Genomic DNA, 19730 nt, shown 5'->3' with positions numbered 1-19730 from the left:
AATATTTAAATGCATGATATATTATTTTATCACTATAGTATATGACATTATTATGATATGTTATGTAAGCATTAATATTCACTTAATTATTAATTGTAGCTGTTATTACTATTAGACTCTTGTCAATATCTTAAGTGTGGCAGGCATTGAGAAAAAGGCAGACAGGTGCCCTCATCCATGTGTCATTCTTTCGCAGGAGACTTTGTAATTTAACAAATATCGATTCAGCACCTACCACGTGCTGGGTACCGTTCCAGGTGGGGAAGATACAGGAGCCGCCCACACAAAGCTCCTACCTTCATGGAGCTTACGGCTTACTGGGAGTGGAGGGCAATAATTAAATGAATATGTAATACAGTTTGGAGTGATAAATGCCACGAATTAAAGTTAAGCAGGGAAAATTGCTAGAGGGAAACAGAGAAGGGTTAGCAGGTGTGTGTGGGAGGTGTCTTGGTTTAGAGCATGGTCACGTAAGCCCCTCTAAGGAGGTAATATTTCTGCTTCAATATGAAGGACATGAAGGATCCATTCAAACATCTGGGGAAAGAACATTCCAGATAGAGGAAAGCACCTGGAGTAGGAATGAGCTGGGTGTGTTCAAGAACAGCAGAAAAGCCAGGGCGCTGGAGTTGGGCTCCTGGGGGGATTGGGAAACGGGTGGGTGACACTCAGACAGGTAGGCGGTAGCACTTGGATTTTCTCCTGACGGCCACAGCAAGGCACTGGAGCGATTTGAGCAGAGAATGATGTGACCTGTTTCTCTGTTTTTACCCTTTGTTTAAACACTCAAGGGCAGCAGGCTATTAGTTAAAATATTGAGCTCTGGTCTTAACACAGCTTACATAATGCAGATAGTTGTCATGACTTTATTAGTATTTAGCTGCTTTATTAGTACTTAGTTATTTAATATGTTTCCTTCAAAGCCCTCTGGGGAAACACAAATTCTCTCACTGAATAGAAAAACAGCCCCATCCCCGCCTATTACCTGAGATTTTTGGGTGCCAAAATCACTGTTTAACCTATGCTGTGTAAACATTGCCGATTGGTTTATGGGACCGCCCTCATACCCCCATGGGTAGCCTCCCAAAATGGGCCGGGATGCTGGGGCTCGGGTCCTACCCTGTGCTCGCCAATACTGTGTCCGCCCGTCAGCCTTGCCACCCGCCTGCTTGTCGGTCAAGGGCTCTATCTCCCCAGACACTGATACAGGCAGGAGCGAGGGGGAAGTGGCACCAGATGCTGTCCAAATGATTTTCCAGCCGCCATGGCCATGGGCATGGATATAGCAAAAAATCGTGTGGATGCTAGAGAGAAGAGATTCTCCTATGCACAACTTGGGAGGAACCCATGTGGCTGCTCTCTAAAAGTAAGGGCAAAGTCAGAACAAGTGAGGGCAGGAAGTGACCTCGGGAATCTAGCACAGTCACCTCTAAAGCAAACGAAACTGCTGCTCTGAGGGCTGGGTGCCCCACACAGGGTGCCTCCGGGTTGGCTGGCTCGTAACAGCGATCGGCGTTTCAGGTCCATTCTCTGTCTCTCTTGTCTGATCTATTCCAGTCATTCCTTTGTAGTTTCCCCGGCCCGCCATCTCTCCCTGCTGGAATCTATGTTCCACGTTGCTACCTGTTTACTTTCTAGAGTACAGAGCAGGACATGTTGCTACTATGATTAAAAACCGCTGGGGATACTTCAGTGCCTTTACAAACAAAATCTGCAGACTTTTTGGCCTGGACTGTGATTTGGGCCCACCCTTCCTTTCTGGCCTCGTCTTCTCCCGTCCCCTCTACCCCACATCCCACACTGCAGCCAAACAGGGGGGACTCACCAATTCCAAGACACCCTTGTACTCTCCTGAGTTTGCACAGATGGGTTCCTCTGCCTGGCATGTCCTCTCTTCTCACTTCAGCTGTCCGGCCGAGCCCCCACACGAACCCTTTTGTGCTTCCTTGCCAACCGCCCCCACTCTGCCCACATCCTCCTTTCAGAACTAACTCCTCCCTCCCTTCGCTCTGCCCCCATTGTACTTGGAACACAGTCCTCTTATAAGGCTTTTCCACATTGTGCCATAATACTGGTTGATCTCTGTTGTCCCAGCCTCAAGGCGAACCCCCCAGGGACAGGGTGGTATCTTGTTCATCTCTGTGTCCCCTGCAGGCTTCTACTTTGCAGGTACTTACATGCCTGCTGAGCGAATGAATGAATGAATGAATGAGAGGACAGAAGTAACATCAAAGGATGTATGTTATCTTGAGGTTCTGTGTGATGCTCAGGAAAGGAATGGAGAAAACTCGAGTTTTGAGGGGCAGTCGTGGGGTTTGCATTTGTAAGAAGTGGAGCTAAGATGCAACTTTCCAGAACCAATTCCAGGCCTATTGCCAGTTCTGGCTCCCGGACATGTTTCGGTCTGAAAACTATAGCTTGTAGGCCTCCTGTCTTGGTACAACCAATGAGCTAAGAATAGTTTTTACATTTTTCTATGGTTGGAAAAAAAAAATAAAAAGAAGAATGTTTCATGAGATAGGCAAATCATGTGAAATTCAAATTTCAGTGTCTATAAATAAAGTTTTATTGGAACGTGGGCACCCATTCCTTTACATGGTATCTTTTGAGCTCTAATGGCAGACTTGGGTGGTTGTAATAGAAGTGGTAAAGGCTTCAAAACCAAAAAAACCCAAAAAACAAAAAAAAACCCCACTATTATTTGGCTTTCCACAGGAAATGTTTATTGACTCATGCCCTAGAAAAGTGCAAGATATATCTATCCTCGGGTTCAGACTAGAGTAGAGGTCCTTGTATATCCACAGAGAAACAATCTAGAAATACCCATTCTAGGGCCATGTTTCACCATTTCTAGTTTGCTATCGGTTAAAAAAAATTCTACAAAAAACAAAGTTATTTCAAAAAATAATTGGAGGCAGCAACTTTTCAATCCTGTAAATCTCCAGAAACCTTCCCAAACAAAGATGAGCCACGGAGAGTTTTCCAGCTGACCCCTGCCACATTCAACCTTGATTGTTGAAACCCCCCACAGGTGCCGGGCCCTATGCTATATATCACAAATGTGATTTCATTCCATATTTATCTAATAGGGCAACCCTGCGAGGTAGGTTGGAGCATCCTAATTTTACACGTAACGAAACTTGAGACCCAGAGAGGTCATACAACCTGCACAAAGTTACAGGCAGATGAGTGCAGGTCCTGTACATGGAGACAGGCTCTCAGGCTCCCGAGTCTGCGACCTGAACCACTGTGCATACTTCTCCCCAGCATCCTCTAACCCCATTTGTCAGTCAAGTCAATAAGGTAGCTTCTCCACCAGAGCGGGACTGAACCCAACCGAGGAACCATCTGTGCATTCGAGCCCCACTTGTGTGGACTGTCCCCCTTTATCATTGTGTTTCTCTAGATCCCATCTTTACCCCGGCTTGTACCCTGTCTCCTTCATGAGACCTTTCCTTTCCAGTGTTGACCTCTTCCTCACCCCACTCTCTCTTCCCTCACCTGTGCCCTAGGTTGGTACTTCCCTAACCTGACCTCCCTGAAAAAGCAATTATGAAGGCTTATAGATTCAGTGGACCTGGGGTGGGGGCTTGGAATCTACCCACTTAAAAAGATCCCCAGATGATTCTGTACATAGCTATATGGGTACCGCTTGTCATTTAGTGCTTAGGTACTGCCTTTACTGTTTCTCCTGCGAGGAGGCACTTCTTCTCCACAGTGAGATTTCAAGCGACTTATAAAAGGGGATCCTGTCTTGTTTTTGCTGTCTCCCCTTCTGCATTTATGCAGGTAACTGAGTTTCATCGCACGTCTTCTCAAAGCCCTGAATCATTTCCCTGCTCGCAGCCTTTACTGACGTCAACGTGGAAAAAATAAGTCACTTTTCAGCAGGCAGAAGAAAGAACATCTCTCACTCCAGGCAATCGCCCTTTTTTTTTTTTTTTTTATCTGTTGAGCTGGTCAAGCTCTTGGAATGAATGAAAGTCTATTATTAGAGAGATGTTCCAGATACAGTTTCTAACACTTGCTTCTTCGTGGGCTGGGGAAAGGAGATCTCATTCACTGTCTCTCCACTGATAGTCGGTAAAAGAGACTCACGAAGGCCATCCCATCCTCACCCTTCCCCCCCCACTCCCCTTTTAACAATTATTAATATTATTGTTATTATTATTTGAAGTTTCTCTTCCTACCCCCCCTTTTAACAATAGTGTCTAAGAGATAAACTCTGATTTCTGCAAGAGTTGTTCAAAACATGATTTTACAATATTTGTAACGGAGGGTGGTGTTTCTTAAAAAGCCTTGTTGCCTCAGGATCCCCAAACTACTTCTGACTTGGTGCCTCCCTGACTTATTTCTTCTTCTCACTCAGTGACGAGCCACCTGGGATGGGGTGGGGCTCTAAACAATGGAGAATAGAAACGATTCCTCTAGATTTTCTCTTTATTGCATGACACGGCGGATTCCCACACTGTGACAGCTTGACGAGGTCTCACTGCCCCCTTTTATTCAGCCAAGTTTATAAGTGTGTCATTGTTATTGTCCTTTTAAAAATATACCATCCTTTCCCTCCCCCCCCCACCCCGGTTTTCCCACTGCCTTCTGCCCTCCATCACAGATTCTTTGAGGTGACTTTTAATTTTCCCAAGGGGGAAATGCTAAAATGGAGAGTGTCTTAGACCCCAATCAGTCCTTGATAAAGCATGACAAAAAATACATGTAATACTGTGTCACTCACATGCTACTAAAAACCTACAGAGACCCCTGTATATTGCCCCTGGCGACTAGACTTTTGAAAAACTGCGTAATTGTGACGCTTTTGGTGTTTTATACATATAGACATAATAGTGTTATTATAACTTTGGAATCCTTAATTACTAACCCCCCCCCCCCGCAAAGAACTGAAAAACAAAACAGATTAAATTACATGTCAAGTCAACCTGCTCCACTGTAGTAAAATACGAGGAGCAATGATGAGGCCCCACTTGAGCATTTAGCATTTTCTTTACTCGAAGGATTTGGGGGGTTAACTCGGGGGCGAAATTATGAGAAAACCAAGCGGGCAAAGGTTTACATTTCTACTATTTATATGTATCCCGCTGGGCACAGGAATGATGTTTGGCGGAGCAAAAGGACTTTATTAGTTAAGATTGTGCAGACTGCCTGGCACGGCGATCTCCTGTTGTCTCTAGCCGCGAGGTATCCCCTTATCACAGGCTTTGGTTCGTCCGAATAAACAATTTGTTGTCCGAAACTGTCCCGCAAGTCTCTTCTGCGGGTAGAAACTGCAGACCGTGGATCTTTACAAAGGTCAAGGTGATCTGCCACGACCAAATAGACAGAAATCCCCTGCCCGGGGGGAGGATGGCCTGTTCTTCCTGAAGGCACCGCCGGACACAGTAACATTGCTCTGTAGTTCGTATTCAGTAAGACGGGACAAACGCACCAGGCTTCCTTCTTGCTCGCGTCTGTTCGTTCTTTGTTCTTAAGTTTGAAGTCGTCCTGTCCTCTCCTTGCATCTGTATCTAAGATGTGACGCGATGTGCTGGCGCTTTGCTGTCCCCTCTCCCCTCTCCACTTACTGCTCCTGTCCAGGTGTGGTAAACAGAGGGGCGCCTGGATGAGGCTAGATGCTCTGTTTCCAGTCTACTCCTCCAGGCCCACGGGCCATTAAGGTTCACCTTCCACATCCGGCATCCAGTGTGGCTCCAGGTGGAGGTGGGGGGTGGAGATGGAAGCCGAGGTGGGGGTGGGGGAAAGAATCAGGGAGCATGGCGGGAAGGAAGGTGTTTTAAAGACCAGATACCCGGTATTGAGGAGGGCACCTTTTGGGATGAGCACTGGGTGTTGTAGGGAAACCAATTTGACAATAAACTTCATATATTGAAAAAAAATAAATAAATAAAAAATAATTAAAGACCAGATACCCACTTTCCTGGAGGCACAGGGGAAACTATTTCTTCAGGGTTTGGAGATGCATTCCCCCACCAACCCCGCACTGGCCCCTTAAAAGGGGCCAGTTGACCCAGCCCTCCAAGGAAGCCGGCCTCCTGTCCCTTGCTGCCCTCACCAGCTGAGGCCAGCGAGTGGCCAGTGGGCCCCGTCCCAGGGCATCGGGCCTGTCTGGCCAGCCCAGGCGGCCGCCAGCTGGCGCTGATGAGCGAGGGGAAGGAATCTGAGTAATGCAGGGCCTTGGGGGGTGGAGGGGGGAAGACAGGATAAGAGGAATGTGGTGTGGGGACACAGCTCACCCGGCACTGTTCAAGCCAAGCTTTTGAAGAGCTTGATTCATTTTAGAAAGCAAACAAACTCCTCCAGCTCTCAGCAATCTTTTATTTTGTCTGCAGGACGAATGCCTCTCCAGCGTGGGCGGGGCACCGGGTCGCGGTGGCGGAGACGAAGGCGTCCACCCTTGCGTGTGGACAGCGCGTTCCTTTCTGCCCACTGGGGCTAAGAAATGCAGAGCAGCTCTCTTCCTCCTACGAAAAGCCAAGGGGGAGCCCTGCTAATCAATGAACGTGTCCAAGACCTTAAGGCTCACTCGCTCGCACCACTGGGGTTTACAGATGTTGAGTGTAAGTTCCCTTAATTTGCTTGTGTCTTGGCACGCTGTGACTTCCAACTAGGAAGTGGAGAAGAGGGGGTGTTGCAAAGGTTTTCTTGAATGCCGGTGCCTGCGGTTCTCACGATTCATGCTCTAACCAGCCTTAGGAGCTGCTGGTCTTCCGAAGGGTGGAGAGCCGGGGGACGAAGCAAGGCTTCTTCTGCTCTTTCTGCAGAACCGTTTCCCCCGCTTTAGATTTTGCGGTCTCAGAACCCCTCTGCATCTTCAAAAGCCATCTCCCGTGCAGTTCTGGTCACCGGGAAGACAAGTATCTTTGCTCCTTACACAGACAGTGCTGGGCGTTTTCTTCTCTTCCAAGCCCACTCCGTGACTCAGCTTCCCGCTCTCCCTTCTCTCGTTTTTACCCCCCGTCTTTCACATCCTGCTCTCTACACACACGTTCAGGTCTTCCTCATCCCAAAGACAGATCCACAGTTCCTTGTTCAAAACCCTGGAGGTCAGACGAGTTTGTGGAATTCTGAATATTTCAGGTTTTAGAACCAGACTTACCTATCCCCCATACTACGCAACTCCCGGTGAGACCTGGGCCAGCATCCAGTCTGCAAACTCGTTCATGTTCCAGCAGGAAGACGTACATATATTCATGCCAACTGGGGTAAATGAAGAATATGCACTGCCTCGGGCCGATCCAGGTCGGGTATTGCCACCAAATGAGTTACGAAACAACTGTAGACTTTTATACCTGATAACGGTGGATAGGCGAGTGTGGATACAATCCAGTTCCTCCAAATCTTCCCTTTGGCACCTCTCCCTCCCCCAACATCAAGCCGGGCGCTCTCTCTCTTCCACCTGCCACGACCGGAGGGCCAGAGTGAGCAGTCTGAGGCCTGGACTCCCGCCGGACCTCCTCTCCTCGGCCTCTGCCATCCATCCCACGGACCACCCTTCAAGGCGGCGCCTCTCAGGCCCTCCACACAGAAGCACCCGTGCCTCCCATGGGTCAGTTGGACTGTCAAATACTTAACGCGTCATCAGAAAAACAGAGTACAAGAGACATACGAGGTACAAGCCTTGTCCGTTGTCTTTATAATTAAATCTAACGATATAAATGGCGCCCGTCTAAAAGCTGTCAGGGCTGTGAAGTACTCGATGGCCGCCTCACCCTCGCTGTGGACCTGTGCAGTGTGCGGCCTGGCGGCTGGGGGTCTGCAGGTCACATTTGGAGGGCCCGTGCGGGGGGCCCTCCTGAGCCCTTGGCCTCCCCTAGCTCCTGACATTTCCCGCCCCCTCCCTCCCCCCACCTCTCTTGAAGCGGCCTCCTCTCCTGGCCTCCACGGCAGCCGGCTCTTTTCCTCTTCTCCTTCCCTCACCAATACTTCAGGCCCCTTTCCAGGTAAGCTCTCCCCCCAGGTTGTGTCCTCACCCTGCATTTTCCCATTTTCTATCTCTCATTCCTACGTAGATGACAATCACGTCTCCTGACCTGTGTTCTGAGTCCCAGACTCTCACCTCTTACCGCACCCAAATAGTCCAGAGGTACCTCACTCACTCCTCCGAGTCACAGATTGCAATGGTTACTTTCATATGTCAACTTGGGTGGGCCGCAGAGCCTAGATACTTGGTCAGATAGTAGTGTAGACATTGCTGCGAAGCTATGTTGTAGACGAGAATGACATTTAAGTCAGTAGACTTTGAGTAAAGCAGATTACTCTCCATCCTGTGGGTGGGCCTCATCTAATCAGGTGAAGTCCCTAAGAGACAAAGTCCCCCTGGGAGGAGGGAATTCCGCTCCAGCCTGCCTTTGAACCTGAGCTACAGCATCAACTCTTTAACTCTTCACTGGGTCTATAGCCTGCTGGCTTGCCCTGTAGATTTTGGACCTGTCAGCCTCCACAATCATGTGCCTGTTCCCTAAAATCCATCTCTCTCTGTCTTTCTCTGTCTGCACACACACATGCGCGTGCACACACACACACACACACACACACCCTATTGGTTTATTGGTTCTGTTTCTGTGGAGGACTCTGGCTAATATTCATATGAACTTGCTATTGAAACAATGTCCGTTTCTAACTAATCTGCCTGTATTTATGATGCTGCTTTTGTCTAAGGTGCCTAGAATTGAAAGTTCAAACTGATCTTTTGATTCCCCCCACCCCCCGTCTTCCCACATCCAATCAGCCCTGTCAATTTTACATCCTCAATATTTATGGCATAAATACCCTCCTTTCCATTTGTCTGCTAATGAAGATTCCCCAACAACCACCCAGACCTGGTCTGTCATAGAAGATATCCTCCTTTCCACAATGACAAGCCCAAGAAATTGGCATGTGACTCACAGAGTCAATCTGAGATCTTCTTTGAGATTTTGTAAACAAAGCTTGGGAGATAGGAGACCTCTCTTTCTTTGGATCATAGTCTGTAAACCTAGGTTTGGTAGTGAACTTCTTTTCCTCATTGTGCAGAGTGTCTATAGTAAGAGAGTGAGTCCACATGAAAAAAGAAGCAAAGATATTTGGAGTAGTGGAATAGAGAGAACCCTGATGTTGTTGTCTCTGCCTCTGGATCAAGCCATACCTGATGTCCATTCTTAGACAACCCAATTCATAAGGCAATAGACACATTTTCTCCCTAACCTAGTTGGAATTGAGCTTCTTTCATTTTCAATGACAGTGTCCTGATGAACCCTTTTGCCAGAAAGTATCCTCCTAAAGGGCAACGACTATACCTTATTCACGTGTATCCCCTAAATGTGGCACCACATTTAGGAACATCTTGGTCTCTGTGTCGCACTGAATTCCCAGCTTGTCCTTCTTAAGGTACCAGCTACGTTGTGAAATTGTGTGTGAGAGGAGAAATGACAGAAAGGAACATTTTCTGTGGCTCCTATGATGGCAGAAATAGAACAGAGACTTATAGATGAGGAACTTCCCAGGGTGATGGTAGCTGGGGGCGTGGTGGCCCAAATGAGGAGCAGATCCACCTTTTGATTTTAAATTCATTGATTGAGATGCACACATTTCACTATGAAAGGAGAATCAAGACATATTTTTACTGTGAGGTGTGGGGTATCAGTGTTTTGTCTACCTACGGATCCGTATAAATATTTATTTTATATTGCCTTTCCAATTAACTTGTACTTGCTAATCACTGCTGAGATTTCACTCATCCGTCCACCAGTGCTTACTAATTGCTCAACAGAATGCTAGGCATCATGGGAATTACAAAGATGAATAATACCCAGACGCTGCCCTTCCTTCTTAAATACCTATTACGGTAGCGGCCAAGGGAACTTCATGAAGATAAACTTGTGTAGAAAAAAAAAAAAATCACACCGTAAAGTTATGTAAGTTTCTATTTTAAAATCATCTGGTTCTAATTTACTAAATTTAATGCTTTAGAGTCAATGCCAAAGTGCTACATTTGATTTATGGAAATACTTTAGCACATTTTTCCATCGTGCTCTTGTACAATACATTTACCGCTCTTTTGTTATGGTTAGAAAGATTATGGATCTTAAAAAAAAAGCCCTCTTTATGAGCTTGCTGATATTTTATTATAAAATACCATAAGATGGAATAAGGAGTCTAGTAAATAATAATACTGACTTAGGAGCATTTAAAATGGTTTAGCTTTATGTGTGTGTGTGTGTGTGTGTGTGTGTGTGTGTGTGTATAAATTTAACAGAGAGGTCTGGAAAATGGATGTTTAATAACTTTGACTTTATGCTAAACCACTTCTTTTCAGGATAAACAAGTACTGGGGGGGGTAATATAAATGGCAGTCATATTCTTACTACACCACTAACAAAATAATAATGTTAATACCGAAGGATACAGAATGTCATAGACTCAGACTTCTATCACCCCAAAGAAGGAGCTTACCAGATATCCCAGCCAAATGGAATTTAAGAATATGGACATAAACACCATCGGTGTCGTTGACCCAGGGTCCCACACCTGCCAGCAGGGCAGTGGCGTGAGGTTTCAGGAGATGCCAGCTTTCTCTGTTTCGTCCGCCCTCTCTGACATGTTCCCCCCCTGAAGACGCAAAGATAGACCTGCCCCAGGTTCCGGAAATGAACCACCTCTATGTGGCCTTCTGGGCTCTGGGCTCGACCAGCTCGTCCGGCATGGCAGTTTGGTGACTCCCCTGTGACATTTTGCTGAAAAACCAAGACTTCGTGGGTCAGCCTTTTCTCTGAAGCCTCCCAGACATGCCAGCGAAGGCTGCCCTGGGTCTTCAAGGTGGTATTTAAAGCCCGGGTATATTCATTTTGTTCCTGCTTTACCCTGGCTTCTCTCGGCTTGCAAAAAATGAAGGTTTTTACGCTTCACACCCACATAAAATAAGATGCCTGCCTAGGAATTCCCCCTACGCCCTGCAGCTTTGTATTTCTTTAAAACAAAGAAACCTCACTTCTCTCAGAGTTTAGTCACCTCTCGTAAATGAAGACTTGCAAAGGCCAGGCCAGTCAAAACGTTTCCTTTCCAACAGGCGATCTTTACGTCGTTATATGATGTGGGCCACAGGGGTTCCAATGAGTTAGAATGAATGACGGGTGAATGTCCAGCACGGCTCAAGGGCCTCGAGCTCTGTCCTGCGTCCTCCCGCGTCCAGACAGAGCTCGACTAGCAAGAAACGATCGAATGTGGCACTTCCCTGTCTGGCCAAGACCCGTTCTCCCCTGTCCTCTGCCCTGGAGTCAGTCTTCCCATCTCTCCTTGAAAACACTATAATAAGAAATGAAATGAAAAAGATAACAACGAAGCAAAGAGAACAGCGCGACCTCTGACTCCTTCTGGAGGCTTCTCTGGAGTGTGTCTTACTCCACCTCTTCAAGCCTATCGATTGCTCCCTGACACTAAGCTCAAGCCTCACCTTCTCCTTGAAATGTACTCCAGCCTCTACGGATGAGCCCTTTTCCAGGATCCGTGCTATGTTCACAGGCGGGTGTGACGCATCCTGGCATCACTGGGTATCACTTGGGAATCCCTAGCCGTGCCTTGCTTGGTGGCAGGTGCCTCACGTCTGCATGACAGTTGACTTTGGAGGTAGGCAATCCCCTCTGTCACTTAGCCAATAGTCACAGGTTTTTACTGACACACAATTCACATACATACAATTCGCCATTTTGAAGTGTACCCTTCAGTGATCTGGGGTATATTCACGGAGTTGCAGCACCATGGTCACTGATTCCAGAACATTTTTTATCACCTCGAAGCGAAACCCTCTCCCCACCAGCAGTCACTCCCCATTTCTCTCTCGTCCAAATCCTGGCAACCACGACCAGCCATCTAATTTCCGTCTGGCAAGAGCAAGTGATAACTGACTTCATGCATTTTTTTTTTTTCCAGCACAATTCGGAAAGCTGGCACAAACACGAGATTGCTCATTAAAGTCTCTGTATGCATTTAAAAGGATTGCTTCGGTTGCGTGAACACATACATATTTAATACTTGCAAGGGAATGTGGAGTGATAACAACCAAAAAATGGTAATTAAATACAGAAAGGGAAAGCAGAAGTTGGGAGGGGGTGTTGGTGAGTCGAAGAGAGTTGGGGAGTGAAAGCTTTGGAGAAAGGAGAGAAATAGGTCTTGCAGAGACAGGGAGATTATTCTCTTTGTATTTACAACGTAGGGTCTGATCATGTGCCAGATGGAGCTAAGAACATTATCTAATCTCTGCAACGATCAGACAGGAGTTCAGAATCCTAGGCTATCGATGAGGAAGGATCCTGATGTTCAGAGAGGTGAATGCTTTGCCCAGCACCACCCAGCAAGGGGTTCATCAAAGCTTGCTGGCTTCAACTCTCATGCTCTTAATACTTTGTTATTTCCTTTGAACGCTGTGGGTCTACGGATCTTCCAACTGGTCCTAAAAAAGTACCCTGATGAGAAAATTGCTATGCTATGGAAAACAGCCAGGAAACAGGGACAGGTATGCAAACATTTTCCCAGCCTGCACAGGAAAAGGCATCAGCTGTTTTGTTAGGCTGCCCAGGTCCTCAGGCTCTGTGGCCTCTGCAGAAAAGCCATCAGAGCTTCTGGCCATCCCTGAGGCCGCTCTCATCCGGAAGCAGCTTCTTCTGGGCCCTAAGACCAGCTCTCCGGTTGGCACTAAGCTTCCTGAGTGCCAGAGTTACTTGGATTTGCTCCAACTCTGCTAACTTACTTGATGGGACACAGAGGTCCCAGCCTGCCCCTTGGGTGGCCCAGCTACCTGCACGTGGCTCTGCGATGGGTTGGTCTCTGAGGACTTGGTCAAGTGACATGGCAGTCTCTCCTGTCAGCTACCTGCTGTCACCTACACCTGGCCATTAAATAGTGATGCTCCTCAGGGCCCTGCCTTTCTCCCTTTGTTTTCTCTCCCCGGACAAATGCCACCCACTCACCATGCTTCCGTAGTCACCTAACCACGCTCCAGTGACTCCCCAGTTCTTATCTCTGCGATGGGTAATTTTGTATGTGAACTTGGCCGGGCCACCTTGTCCAGATATTGGGTCAAACATTCTTCTAGGTGTTTCTGTGAGAGTGTTTACGGTAGTGGGTGGGGTTCATGTAATCATTTGAAGGCCTGAGTTGAACAGAAGGCCTCCATTCCCTGAGCAAGAGGGATTTCTAAGACTGCCTTTGACTGCACTGGCTTTTCCTGGTTCTCAGCAGCTTGTATTTGAACTTGAACTACAACTCATTTTCCTAAGTGTCTCCCATCAGATTGTGGCCTAGCCACCCTCCACAAACACGTAAACCAAGTCCTTCAAATAAGTCTCTTTCTGTGCATACACACATCCTATTGGTTCTGTTTCTCTGGAGAGCCCTGAGTAGTACAATCCCCTTGCATGTATCTTTCAAACTATTCACATCCCTTTGCACTGTCTGTCCCCAGCCATACATCCCAGGCCACCGTTGTCACTCCCTGACAGCTTCCCTGAGCCTCTGTGCATCCATTTAGGCCTTTGATGCGTTCTCTTCACTGGGGCCACCGAGACTTTTTGAAATGGCAAATCCCACTATGCTTTTATGCTTAAAAGGGTCACATCCCAATTTTCTCAAGGAAAAGTAACAACACAAAAACAAAACAGAACCTAAATCTCTAAGCTGGCCTGTAATAGTGCTTCTCAAAGTCTCTCAAGCACGCCTGTGTCCCGCAGCTCTTGTTTTAATGTTTATTTATTTTTGAGACAGAGAGACAGAGCATGAACGGGGGAGGGTCAGAGAGAGAGGGAGACACAGAATCCAAAACAGGCTCCAGGCTCTGAGCTGTCAGCACAGAGCCCGACACGGGGCTCGAACTCATGGACCGCGAGATCGTGACCTGAGCCGAAGTCAGATGCCCAACCGACTGAACCACCCAGGCGCCCCCGGCAGCTCTTGTTAAAATGCAGCTCTGATTCCACAGTCTGGGGGAGGCCCAGGAATCTGCATCCCCCGCAACCTCCCGGGGGATGATGGAGCTGTTGGTCCATAGACCACTCTTAGAGTGTCAAAGGCTCAGAAGACACAACATGGTTGGGCCCCTGCCTGCCTCTTTGGTTCCCTCCCTGTGCCTCTCCTTGAAGGCAGGGCTGCGGACATTGGCCGTTTTCAGTTCCTCCGGTGCCACATGCTGTCTCTCATTGCAAGGCTTGAAGCATTCCGTCTCCTGACTCTTGCTCAGAGTTCTGGATCCATCTGAAGTACCACTCTGCACATTGTGTTGGAGCTTCCTGGTTATACGCCACCATCGCGCACCATGCTTCTCACGTTCATCACACATATTTCTTGTTCAAAGTCAAGCTTTCTTTCAAGGTTATAGGCACATGAGGGCTGGAGCCATGGCTGTGTTATTATGGGGTGGGGCTTAGCATAAAGAGCTAGGCACCAAGAACTGCATTCATTCACATATATATATTTTACTTAATCACCCAGTAGGTCAGTTGATCACTCAGTGAGTATTTATTGAGTCCTATAGCACTAGGTTTGACTGTGAGTGACAGAAAACCCTAGAAGGACAGGCTTAAACAAAGTAGAAGTTACTTTTCTTCTCATTTATTAAAAGTCTGGGGGCGCCCGGGCAGCTCAGTTGGTTAAGTGTCTGACTCTTGATATCAGCTCAGGTCATGATCTCACGATTGTGAGAGTGAGCCTCGTGTTGGGCTCTGTGCTGAGTGTGGAGCCTGCTTGGGATTCTCTCTCCCTCCCTCTCTCTCTGCCCCTCCTCTGCTGGTTCTCTCTCAAAATAAATAAATAAACTTAAAAAAAAAAAAAAAAGATCTGAAAGAAAGCAGCCCAGGGCTGGTTGAGGGCTTAAAGACTGCAGGGACTCAGGCTCTTCCTATTTTGTGCTTTGCTGTCCTCAATAGAAGGTCCAAGCTTGCTCAGCTTCTAGCCATAGATCTGCACTCCAGTCAGCAGGAAGGGAGAAGGAGGTGAAGAAAATGTGCCTCTACTCTGGAAGATGCAAAGGGACCCTCAGCTCATATCCCATTAGCCAGACCCTGATCACGTGATAACAACTACCTGCAAGGGAAGCTGGGAAATGTAGTTTTCATATTGGGTGGTCATTCCATGACCAAGGAAGAGGAGAATGAGTATTAGAGAAAGACTGTTAGTGTCAGCCACAAGTACCTACTGTATAATTATGTATAGTAGTTGTTTAATAACTATTTGCTAAATGTGTGTGTGTCAGGCTTTGTCTGCCTGTCAGGATAGCCCTCCGCTCATGACAGGTAGTCATACTGGGTCAGTAGGTTGTATGTTGCATTTCTTTCCCCCTGCCCAGAGGTTGTGTTCTTTCTGCTGGCGTGGGCTTCCTCTCAGCTCCTACCACTGGGTCTGCCCTCCTCGTGCACAATGTGGTGAGTGTAGGCATCATGGTGAAGGGCCTGTCTGAGGCTCCAGCCAGGACTGAGTCTTTCCCAGCTTTTTATCAACCTACAGTGGTGCCTGTGCCATGGCCAGCTGGGTCCTGATGCGGGCCACGAGCCCTTCCTCTTCCCGTCCTTCCACATGAAGAGAAGTACAAGTGGATTTGGTGTGACCAAAGAGTAGCCAAACATCCCATTCGTATGCGTTTCAGAGACAGGAAGGGAGGGAAAAGCCGGGACTTCAAGAGGAAAGGGCCCCTGCTGGTCTTTTCCCCAAATGGCCATTATTCTTGGAGGTCAAAGACGGTGTCAAGTTGTAAAATTTTGCAAAATGTTGGTTCTGGATGACAGGTAAAACCCCGTGACAAGCATAGTACCCAAATCCTAAATTCAGTTTGACACACCATGAAAAGAAAGACAATTGTGTGCTGTTCCTTGTTGGAATCTCCACCTGCCGCCCACCATGAGTCTCCTTCTCACGGTGGGCTCCATCAGGTCCCCTTTTCCTTAGCACATCATGTGCGTCCTTAACACACTGAGGAGGAGGGAGGCTGCTAGTGCCTAGAATCATTCGGAATCTACCAGAGGGTTTTGCTGCCAGGCTTAGGCCCACAAGTGCTCAGAAGCCTCCTCCCCAGCATGCTGACATTCACCCAGTGGGCGGCCCTCCTCCCCAGGTCCCCAAGAGAGATCTGCTGCTGAGTCCAGCCATAGTTCGTAAGTTTGACAATGATTATTCCCTGGGGGTAAGTGCGTTGAGGAATTCATTGTGACTTTAGCTCCGAGATTCTAGAAGGTTCATTCCCACCTCTGCTCTCCCAATCCTCTGAGCACTGAAGCCTTTCTTTCTTTCTTTCTTTCTTTCTTTCTTTCTTTCTTCTTTTTAAATTTTTTTAATATGAAATTTATTGTCAAATTGGTTTCCATACAACACCCAGTGCTCATCCCAACAGGTGCCCTCCTCAATGCCCATCATGCACCCTCCCCTCCCTCCCACCCCCCATCAACTCTCAGTTTGTTCTCTGCTTTTAAGAGTGTCTTATGCTTTGGCTCTTTCCCTCTCTAACCTCTTTTTTTTTTCTTCCCCTCCCCTATAGACTTTTAAGTTTCTCAGGATCCACATAAGAGTGAAAACATGGGGTATCTGTCTTTCTCTGTATGACTTATTTCACTTAACATAACACTCTCCAGTTCCATCCACCTTGCTACAAAGGGCCATATTTCATTCTTTCTTATTGCCACGTAGTATTCCATTGTGTATATAAACCACAATTTCTTTATCCATTTGTCAGTTGATGGACATTGAGGCTCTTTCCATAATTTGGCTATTGTTGAGAGTGCTGCTATAAACATTGGGGTACAAGTGCCCCTATTCATCAGCACTCCTGTATCCCTTGGGTAAATTCCCAGCAGTGCTATTGCTGGGTCATAGGGTAGGTCTATTTTTAATTTTTTGAGGAACCTCCACACTGTTTTCCAGAGCGGCTGCACCAGTTTGCATTCCCACCAACAGTGCAAGAGGGTTCCCATTTCTCCACATCCTCACCAGCATCTATAGTCTCCTGATTTATTCATTTTAGCCACTCTGACTGGCGTGAGGTGATATCTAAGTGTGGTTTTGATTTGAATTTCCCTGATGAGGAGTGACATTGAACATCTTTTCATGTGCCTGTTGGCCATCTGGATGTCTTCTTTAGAGAAGTGTCTATTCATGTTTTCTGCCCATTTCTTCACTGGATTATTTGTTTTTTGGGTGTGGAGTTTGGTGAGCTCTTTATAGATTTTGGATACTAGCCCTTTGTCTGATATGTCATTTGCAAATACCTTTTCCCATTCCATTGGTTGCCTTTTAGAGTTTACCATCCCTCCGCATTTCAAAGTTCTCATTTGCAGATTGGTTTAATAAGGCCTTTGGCTCAGCAGCCTGGTTAACGACATTGAAATGGCCCTTCTTATTAGATTGAGGAATAAAACCACACACCTGCAAAACCACACACAAACTTTAACTCTGACTATAACTGTGAGTCCACGTGCTGTATTCTAATTCTCTAGGTACTGTGCCCAGATCTTCCACCTGTGGAAATGTTTCCAGAAATTTCCCGCTCTAAGGACATTTAAGGAGATGATGGGTTATATGATAAGTGTCTCTTTAACTTGGATTTTAAAGGAATATAACCTATGATGGGAAGAATAAATGAGATCCTGTAAAAAAATAAAGGCCTACAAGAATTGTCTGGCTATTATTCCATTCTTTCAATCTGAATTCTGCCAATATGAAAAAGTTAATTGAAACTTAATTAATTCAACCCGATTCGAATGTTTCAGGGAGGGGGGAAGGTTTTCAAGTCCAATAAAGGAGTTTTGCTGTTACGGTTGTTGTTTTGTTTAAATCAGCTCTCTTGGTCTGTTGCCTTCTCTTAATGGGACACCTATGATGGGGACTGATACTGACATCGGGGTCCAGGGTAGTTAAATGAGGAGCTCAAGTCCATGCTGGAGAGGAAATAGCTTCCTTCCTTGTGAACAAGTTACGTCCGGAAGCACCTTCAGCTCTCCAGGTTCTGTCCTCCCTCCAACGTGGGCCAGACCCGTATCAGGAGCCCAATTTTGGAGGGTCAAACAGCTGAAGGCTCCTCGTCCTCTGTAGCATTGATTTCTGCAGGCAGCAGGGCTGGCTGGACCCTGACTCCACGCTTCCCGATTTGGGTCCAGTTCCCTCCTACTCAGTAGATTTCAGTGCCCCGTGAAAGTACCTAGCCTCAGAGACAGGCATTCACCTCTGCAGGGATTCAGAAGCAGAGCTGCAAGGGGAAAACAAGGCAGAACTGGGAATAGGCCTGGTCTCATGGAAGAATATGGTCCTTTTCTCAGGCGTTTCCACAAAGGAATGACCCTTTGTATATTCTAGACGTCCCAGAGTCCCCCGCTAATTTCTGTGACTCAATTCCAGGGGTATGTTTGCCGTGGGCCCCGCGATGCTTCCTGCCTCAACACCAGCATGCCGCGTGCGTGTGCGCATGCACAGGTTCATGCATCTGTTTGTGCAAATGTGCATGTGTGTGTGTGTGTATGGGGGAGTGAGATGAGGGGCACAATTCTCTCCTTATCTCCTGCTCTCATTTCACACAAATGCCTTTCCCATATTGTGTGCTTCCGCTCTGCCCCTTGGTTTGAGGCTGTGTTATTTGATTCCTGTCAATCACAGGTTGCATTTCGATCTCCTGCCCTGAATTAGAGCCTCATCCGCTATCCTGGCCGTGGTAGGACCACCTCTGCCAGATCTTCATTTCAGGTCTGGCCTGGGAGCCTTGGCAGTGGCTGTCAAGGCCTCTCCAGAGACAACTGGTATTCTCATTTTCTACCAGCCCAAGCATGTCGTGAACTTTCTGGCCCGGTGGCAGCTGAGAATACAGATGAACACAAAAATCAAAAAAGGTCCTCGGAGGCTCTAAGAGGGTGCCAATCAAGTTAAGGGGCAGTTGGTTCCTTTTGAAATATCTGAGCCAGCTCTCTGGTCCCTACCTCATAGTAGCTCATTTATCTCTGTTTATTTGGAATGCCTCAGCAAACCTGTGCTAATACAATTCTTTGAGGGTCTGAGTGGGCCAGTCTCTTCCTTTAAAGGGAGTGAGACAAATTAACACATGCACACAGGCGCCCCCTGCACCCCACCCCACCCCCTCCCAGCACACACACAATCACAGATACGCACTAAAACATGATTCATTGCAAATTGGCGTTAAAGACCCTGGAAGTTATGGTTGACCTTTCCCAGGCCTCCTAGAAGCACCCCCTCCATAGTCAAAGAAACTCTATAGAGAAATAGACATCTTAGTTCCATGCCACTTACACTGTTTAATTGTGCAGAACCTTCTACACATGCCAAGCATTGCTACCTTAATATGCAAAGTTGGAAGTGACAAATATTGAAGAGAAACTCATTCCTAGCCTGGCCAAGTTCTAATTTCCAAGAAAGAGCTCTGTTTCTCAAGTACATGTTTTGTTTTTGTGTGTAAATTGGTTTTGTACTCTAGGGTCAACATATGCTTGAAAGAAAGAAAAGAAGAAAGAAAGAAAGAAAGAAAGAAAGAAAGAAAGAAAAGAAAGAAAGAAAAGAAAAGAGAGAAAGAGGGAGGGAGGAAAGAAGGAAGGGAGGAAGGAAGAAAGAAAAGCTGAAGACAGAGATGATAAGAAAGAAAAAAAAGACAGAGATGGTAAGAATACAGTTCCCCCCTCAATTTCAACACAGAAATAATTTTTTTTTTTTTTGAAAACTGGGCTTTGAACTAGATGTTTTTAATGCTAGTTGATGGTCACCTA

The 19730-nt window shown here is 46.9% G+C and overlaps 1 protein-coding gene across 3 annotated transcripts in view; it reads right to left on the bottom strand.

The window, feature by feature from the left end:
- NEDD9 (neural precursor cell expressed, developmentally down-regulated 9) overlaps positions 1-19730 on the bottom strand; it is a 184968-nt gene that overhangs the window by 50905 nt on the left and 114333 nt on the right. Inside the window, exon 1 of one of the 3 annotated variants that reach the window (XM_047859721.1) lies at positions 1826-1936. The exons of the other annotated variants lie outside the window; for them this stretch is intronic. The gene's annotated coding sequence lies outside the window, so the exon portion shown is untranslated. Of the gene's footprint in view, positions 1-1825; positions 1937-19730 lie in introns of those variants that run through there. 3 annotated transcript variants of the gene reach the window in all.

This window comes from Prionailurus viverrinus, chromosome B2 (assembly GCF_022837055.1).
Source record: "Prionailurus viverrinus isolate Anna chromosome B2, UM_Priviv_1.0, whole genome shotgun sequence".
Taxonomy (NCBI): Eukaryota; Metazoa; Chordata; class Mammalia; order Carnivora; family Felidae; genus Prionailurus; species Prionailurus viverrinus.
This window is presented reverse-complemented; position numbering and strand designations above follow the sequence as displayed.